General features: G+C 40.8%; 1 long non-coding RNA gene across 1 annotated transcript; it reads left to right on the plus strand.

The window, feature by feature from the left end:
* The first annotated feature begins 4,646 nt into the window (after positions 1–4,646).
* On the plus strand, positions 4,647–5,690 carry LOC116357785 (uncharacterized). Its single transcript, XR_004205736.1, has 3 exons — positions 4,647–4,738; positions 4,909–5,025; positions 5,578–5,690. It is a non-coding gene; the product is annotated as an uncharacterized LOC116357785 (long non-coding RNA).
* The last annotated feature ends 1,922 nt before the right edge of the window (positions 5,691–7,612 follow it).

A 7,612-nucleotide genomic window follows, 5' to 3' on the forward strand; every position in this document is an offset into this window, starting at 1 on the left:
AACATACTGTATGTAAATACAGTATGTACAGTTCAAGTCGGAAGTTTACATGCACTTAGGTTGGAGTCATTAAAACTTGTTTTTCAACCACCCCAAAAATGTATTGTTAACAGAACTATAGTTTTGGCAGTAATATTTCCAACAATTGTTTACAGACAGATTATTTCACTTATAATTCACTGAATCACAATTCCAGTGGGTCGGAAGTTTACATACACTAAGTTGTCTGTGCATTTAAACAGCTTGGAAAATTCCAGAAAATTATGACATGGCTTTAGAAGCTTCTGATAGGCTAATTGAAATCATTTGAGTCAATTGGAGGTGTACCTATGGATGTATTTCAAGGCCCTACCTTCAAACTCAGTGCCTCTTTGCTTGACATTGTGAGAAAATCAAAAGAAATTTGGAGAAATGTCCTCTGGTCTGATGAAACAAAAATAGAAATGTTTGGCCATAATGACCAACGTTATGTTTGGAGAAAAAAGGGGGATGCTAGCAAGCCGAAGAACACCATCCCAACCGTGAAGCACGGGGGTGGCAGCATCATGTTGTTGGGATGTTTTGCTGCAGGAGGGACTGGTGCACTTCACAAAATAGATGGCATCATGAGGTAGAAAAATATGTGGATATATTGAAGCAACATCTCAAGACATCGGTCAGGAAGTTAAAGCTTGGTCGCAAATGGGTCTATCAAAATGGATAATGCATACTTCCAAAGTTGTGGCAAAATGGCTTAAGGACAACAAAATCAAGGTATTGGAGTGGCCATCACAAAGCCCTGACCTCAATCCTATAGAAAATGTGTGGGCAGAACTGAAAAAGCGTGTGCCAGCAAGGAGGCCTACAAACCTGACTCAGTTTCACCAGCTCTGTCAGGAGGAATGGGCAAATATTCACCCAACTTATTGTGGGAACCTTGTGGAATGCTAACTGAAACGTTTGACCAAAGTTAAACAATTTAAAGGCAATGCTGCCAAATACTAATTGAGTGTATGTAAACTTCCGACCCACTGGGAATGTGATGAAACAAATAAAAACTGACATAAATAATTCTCTCAACTATAATTCTGACATTTCACATTCTTAAAATAAAGTGGTGATCCTACCTGACCTAACACAGGGCATTTTTACTAGGATTAAAAGTCAGGAATTGTGAAAAACTGAGTTTAAATGTATTTGGCTAAGGTGTATGTAAACTTCCGACTTCTACTGTAAATACATTATGTGTAGGATGGGAGAAGAAACCAAAGATTTGAACAGAACCTCACTCAGTCAGTTTGTTATGCTATAAACTTGCAATAAACTCAATGGTATGTGGTAACATCATGTTCTGTGTCCTATTGTAATCTCCTTCCCATATGTGAAGTAACCTATTAAGAGAGAGCACAAGCAGCGTTGGAAAGCCTGAGTATGTGAAATGCGTGGAAAAGCTAAATAGTAGTAAGACATAGAACCACAGTTTATTTTATAATGTCAGTGGACAAACCAACAGCTCTCCCACTTGCCATACATAATTTTGTGTTGCATTAGTGAAATTGTCAAATACTATCTAATTATTCTCTTGAAATTAGAGACTTACCTCATAAAATGTCTAGGTTACACACAAAGTTGACATGTGTGTCTCGTTTACTATTGCTCTTTTAAGTGACAAAATATGTAAATGCCATTCGGTAGCTATTTAATCTCTTTATAACACATATTTCATCCCAACAAGTCATTGCACATCTCCTTTATCGAGTATTTATTAAGTGTCCATTCAAGAGTGTTGGAGCAAAAAGTACAACTGCGGTCTGATTTTCATTCATTCATTCCAATGCCAGCCACCCTTTACAGCAACGATACTCAAATTGGGCCAAGAGTTCTTCCTGACTTTGCAAAAACTCTGGGCCCAAGTTATAGGCTATAATAATAGTAATATTTGTCCCATTTCACATGTATTAATACGCATGCATGAATTGGAAATGTAAAAAATTCCACCCTCGGAGTGGTGTCACAGCCAGGGTATGCCATTATCAACGGCTACCCTGGAACAATTACGATTACGTGCCTTGCTCAAGGGCACATCAACAGATTTTTTACCTTGATGGCTCAGTGCTTAAAACTTGCAACCTTTCTGTCACTGGCCCAATGCGTTAACTGCTAGGCTATCTGCCGGCCTATATCTCAGAGCCCAGAGATTTAATTTACCAGATCTCAAGGACAAGACACACTCCTGGCCCTATCCATAGTACCTGGCTTGAGTTCCACACTAAATGATGCCGTACAGTATAGCAGATCATGGTTAGTTCATAGGAACTCTGGGCAGATCAGACTGTAGCCATATCATTCTCGTCACCCACGGTGAGTCCAGTCCAGAGACAGAGAGAGACAAAGCATGACTAGCTGTGGAAGTCTTGTGTTCCTGTGGTCTGTAGGCTGACAGCTGGGTCGTATACTAGCCTGTTAAGGCCTCCAACACAGCTCCTACAAACCACCTTTTACAAGACTCTGAAATCAAGAACTACAACATAATGTTCACAGAACTAAGAAAGAATTTGGGGTCACAGAGCAGGGAGTCGCCTCAGTCAGTCCCTTTGTAGGCATCAACCTTCAGTAAGATTCAGCATCTTCCACATGTTAACCTGCCGGCAGGTAGCCTAGTGGTTAAGAGCGTTGGGCCAATACCCGAAAGGTTTTTAGTTTGAATCCCTGAGCCGACTAGGATAAAAATCTGTCGATGTGCTCTTGAGCAAGGCACTTAACCCTAATTCCTCCTGTAAGTCACTCTGGATAAGAGAGTCTTGTAAATGTGGGGCTATACTTTTTTTGATCAGGTGAACTCGTAAAATTCTAATTGTAAGATTATTGGTCAAATAGGATGTTTATGTGAAGCCAAGCGCATGTGTGAACATGGGTGTGTTTAAGAATGCTCTTTGAAGCACTCACTATTTTCCAGTGGTGTAAAGTGCTTAAGTACAAATACTTTCAAGTACTACTTAAGTAGTTTTTTGGGGTATCTATACTTTACAATTTCTATTTTTTTTTTTAAACTTTCCTAAAGAAAATATTGTACATTTTACTCCTTACATTTTTCCTGACACCACCCAAAAGTACTCGTTACATTTTGAATGCTGAGCAGGACAGAAAATATTCTAAATCACGCCCTTATCAAGAGAACACCCCTGGTCATCCCTACTGCCTTTGATCTGGCAGACTCACTAAACACAAATGCTTTGTTTGTAAATTATGTCTGACTGTTGAAGTGTGGCCCTGAAAAAAAAGAAAGGAAAGGTTGCTTAATATAAGGAATTTGAAGTGATGTATACTTTTACTTAACATTTTTGATACTTAAGTATATTTAAAACCAAATACTTTAGACTTTTACTCAAGTAGTATTTTACTTGGTGACTTTCACTTTCACTTCATTTTCTATTAAAGTATCTTTACTTCTACTCAAGTATGACAATTGGGTACTTTTCCCCCCACTGCTATTTTCATTCTTGAAACATATTGCCTCGGAGAGACGGTTTGAATAATACCTTTCTTGAAAAGTCTCTTTTGTGCCAAACACTGAAAATGTATCGAGAGGCGGCGTCACACAAAAAAAGCAGCAATTGACACTTGTTCGTGTGTATATATTGATGTGTGCCTTTTTAAAAATGTATGTAGTTCTGTCCTTGAGCTGTTCTTGTCTAATGATGTTCTGTATTATGTCATTCTGTTTTATGTTTCATGTTTTGTGTGGATCCTAGGAAGAGTAGCTGCTGTTTTTGTAACAGCTAATGGGGATCCTAATAAAATACCAAATGGTAGTGAGAGTAAGTGCTGTGTTTCGGTGCGCCTCATTGTTATTGTAGCGAGATCAAATCACTGGAAGATCTCAGGGGTATACTACAAAGCAGGATCAATGAGTTAGCCAGCTAACTTTGATAAACAACCAGAAATAACTATTGATTTTCTGGTTCATTAAGAAGGCTAAACTTAGATGTGTGTTTTTGGTTGTTGACTCAATTAGACCATGCCCATTTCAAGCTTAAATAAGAAGGTATTTCAGAATATTTAGGCAGGTGAGCTTGCTAACTCATTGATCCTGTACTGTAGTATAGCCCTCGTGTTGTACACAGACCTACTCAGAGAGATGAACGCCACAATAAAAGTGTGCTGAATGATTTACATTCAAATCACTGCACACTGTTCAGTTGCTACATTATCACTTAGATCCAGAGATTTTCCTGACCACATGATCTGACAAGGGAAAACCTTTAAGAGCCCTAGTACTAGCCAGAGATTACCTATTATATTGGCACTATCATAGAGTTCTTCCTGGTTATAGAGTAATTGGTTTAGTTTAGTCATGATTGACCATGTTCCACTAACCTACTGTAAGGAACACTAGTCAGAATGTAGTTAAAATATCACAAAAAAAGCAAGGTGAGAGGACTGCAGTTGACTTGTGTGAAGGTGATTGGCTTTCTTTTTCTCTATTTCAGGGACCTACCAAGCATAACATGTGAAGAGAACATTGATAATTAGTTATGGTTTGATTATTTGAATGTAACTTTGTAACACTCCTTTATGGATAAAACCAAAGAGTAAGATGCTTTTTTTCCAGTTCATCCTACTGAGTTGGACAAAAGGTATTTCATAGTCTTATTTTTCTATTCTATTAGAGACAAACTCATGATGACTGCATCGTCGCTGTTGGCTGCCTTCGTGGTGGTGACCCGTGCTGCTCTTCTGCCATTCTCTGCTGCTCAAGGTAAGAACCCATTGTCTGGTACAGGGGCCACATTATATGCTGAATATGTGACACTGTTAATGCAACAGTTCTGTAAGTCAATTTGGACCTTTTTTAATGGTAGCATTGAATGTACAGTAGTAGTTGTTTTTGGGCTCATCCCTCCCCATCGCTGTCTTCCCAACCTGTAGACAGCTGCAGTGCTAGATGTGGTGAGCCATTTGCTCGTGGCCAGCCCTGCTAGTGTGACGCCAGCTGCCTCCCTCATGACGAGTGCTGCAAGGACTTTGAGGCTCTCTGCACTTCCGGTAAGACCGATGCTATTACTATGTCTTTATTTAAAAGTCAGCATGGTTATTCATCAGAGTCTGTATATATGCATGAATGTAAACATGTGTTGATGTACCTGAAACTCAAACTATGTGACAGGCCAAGTCATCCATCAATGGTGTAGTAGAGAGGGCCATGTACAAAGAGAAAGTCTGTGTGTTGGTGAATATCAGGTTGTGCAGTGGTAGGTGTGGTGAATGGTTCAGACGAGGCAGGCTTTGCGAATGTGACTCAGGCTGTGTCCGCTATGACACCTGTTGCCGTGACTACCAGAACCACTGCGGTACGTCCAACAGCTATCTTTATGAAGACTCTTTACAACACTTTTTCATGATATCTGATAGCTCAACTTAACCAGGACAATACAACCAGCAATCAGTAATCCATTAAACCCAATCAGTCCCACAGAGAACATGTCTAAAGAACACTGCCTATGTAGTTAATGATTTAAAGTGAGTTGAATAGAGTGATGGGTCAGACCATTTACTAATCGTTTTTGATTATCACCATCAACTTTCTTCTGTTCTTAGATGCCACTCCAATTCCAACACCAACCCAGAGGATCAAGCAGGATGCCAAGAAAAAGCCAACAGGCTCAGGTATCGTCTTTGTAGCAAAGTAAGAGCTTGTGTACCCTGATTATAGGCCAAACTGTCTCAGTGCTACGTTAGAGTGGGCCATTTTAAACAGTAGAAACGTTTGAATAAGATAAAATTATCATTAGCGCTTCCTAAGAACAAATCCTCCAGCAAGACAGAATTGAAGTCTCTCAAATTTTCCAAGAAAACTTTAAACAGCGAGAGTGAGGAAGGCAGCCATGGCATGTGTGTAATAGCTGGGGTCCTGAGTTTTTCCAAACCAAGGCCATGCTTATTGACTGGAAGAGCAATTAGCCTCCATCTGGTTACGTGTTGATCAGTGACCGACTGACTGCATGTGATAATCCAACCCACAATAGGCCTCTATAGGTTATCGATGTATGGTGGTCAGATGAGATGAAAGCAGTAACTGTACTGAAACATGCAACAGTTCAGGGGCTGAGCCTGTGTGTCTGTCTGCCCTCTGGGTCTCAGAACACAAAAGTTGATCATTTCTGGTATTTTCAGACCATAGTAAGGTCACATACCCCCATCCGTCTGACCATCATTGACATGTTCAGCCTATTGTGGGTGCTCTTGTCCATCATTGACATTATCAGAACACTGCATGTTATGTATGAAATGTAGAGATTGAGGACTTTGTCAACACACAAGGCACTTGTGCTGGGCAACAATTGATTAAGAATTTCAACTACATGCTAGAATCATTGTCATTTTCATGCTTTAGAGTTTATGGTAGACCTGCTCTGTGGATTCCTGTAACCGGTCTGTGTTTCTCACAGACACCAACGGCCCTTACCCCGGATCCAGCAGCTCTAAGAGCCAGAGTGACTATTGTCCTTTCTCCGAGTACCCAGCATCCCCTTTGAACCCTGACTTTTACCCTCCACAGCCCCAGCCACTGTCCTGGATAGTGAGTGTCAAGTGTTTGATGAAGGTATTGTCTGAGACAGTGGCAGAACAGCTAGTTATTGTTTATGTTTTGAGGTAGTCGAGCGACAAGAGCAAAGCTCTATGCATCTTAGTAGACTCAGGAGTCCAATATTCTCTCTGAGTGCTGATACATTGTGTAGTGTATTGCATACCTGCTTGTGTTTGTATGTACATGTTCTATTGTCCTCCATCTTGCCCCCTTATCTCCTGTGAAGCCTTGAGTGATGCAGCCACCAGTCTCTTGGAGGGCATCTCAGCTCAACAGCCCCAGCACCTTGGCAGGCGTAGGATTAGATACTAATGTAATGTTTCTCCGTCAGTCACTTGTGGGATGTCTGCTCTGTTGTGATGTATAGTACTGCATCAATTGATTGCAAAATATATTTTTTTTAAATGCAATCACTCAAGTAAATATTTAGCTATTATACAGTAAGCTATATGTATAATATTATAATAACACCTAAATATTCTTCACAATTGTAATGCTTCTACCCACACGGGTGTGTCCTCTTTACTCTAGATGCCAACAGTAACCCAGACCTCTGCAGTGACCTGCCCATCAACAGACTGGCCAACCGAACCATTCTGATCTTCAAGGGTGTGTGTAGAGCATAGTGGCCTAGCACATGCCCAGCACTGTCCTACACAGCTCTCTCCTATCTCACTTATTACTTAGTGGGTAAATGTTTATGAAGGTCAAGTAGCTTTTCCAAAGCAGCAGCTTGACTTGATACATTATCTAATGATTGTGGTTCGGTTTCCCCCAACCAGGTCATTTCTTCTGGACGACGGACCCCAGGACCAAGGCCCTTTGCCCAACCCGCAACGTCACGGAGGAGTTTGGCATTCCGTCCCCTATCGACAGTGCCATCACCCGCACCAACTGCCAGGGCAAGAGCTACATCATCAAGATACTGTAGAACTGCAGAGGAAAAACCTAGAACCTGAGAGAAGTTCAGAGGGTTGGGGCAGTGGAGATGCCTTGGTGGAACCAAATGGCAACACTTTTGTCCCCATCTCTTTTCCATGTAAG

This window comes from Oncorhynchus kisutch, linkage group LG27 (assembly GCF_002021735.2).
Source record: "Oncorhynchus kisutch isolate 150728-3 linkage group LG27, Okis_V2, whole genome shotgun sequence".
NCBI classification, from domain to species: Eukaryota; Metazoa; Chordata; class Actinopteri; order Salmoniformes; family Salmonidae; genus Oncorhynchus; species Oncorhynchus kisutch.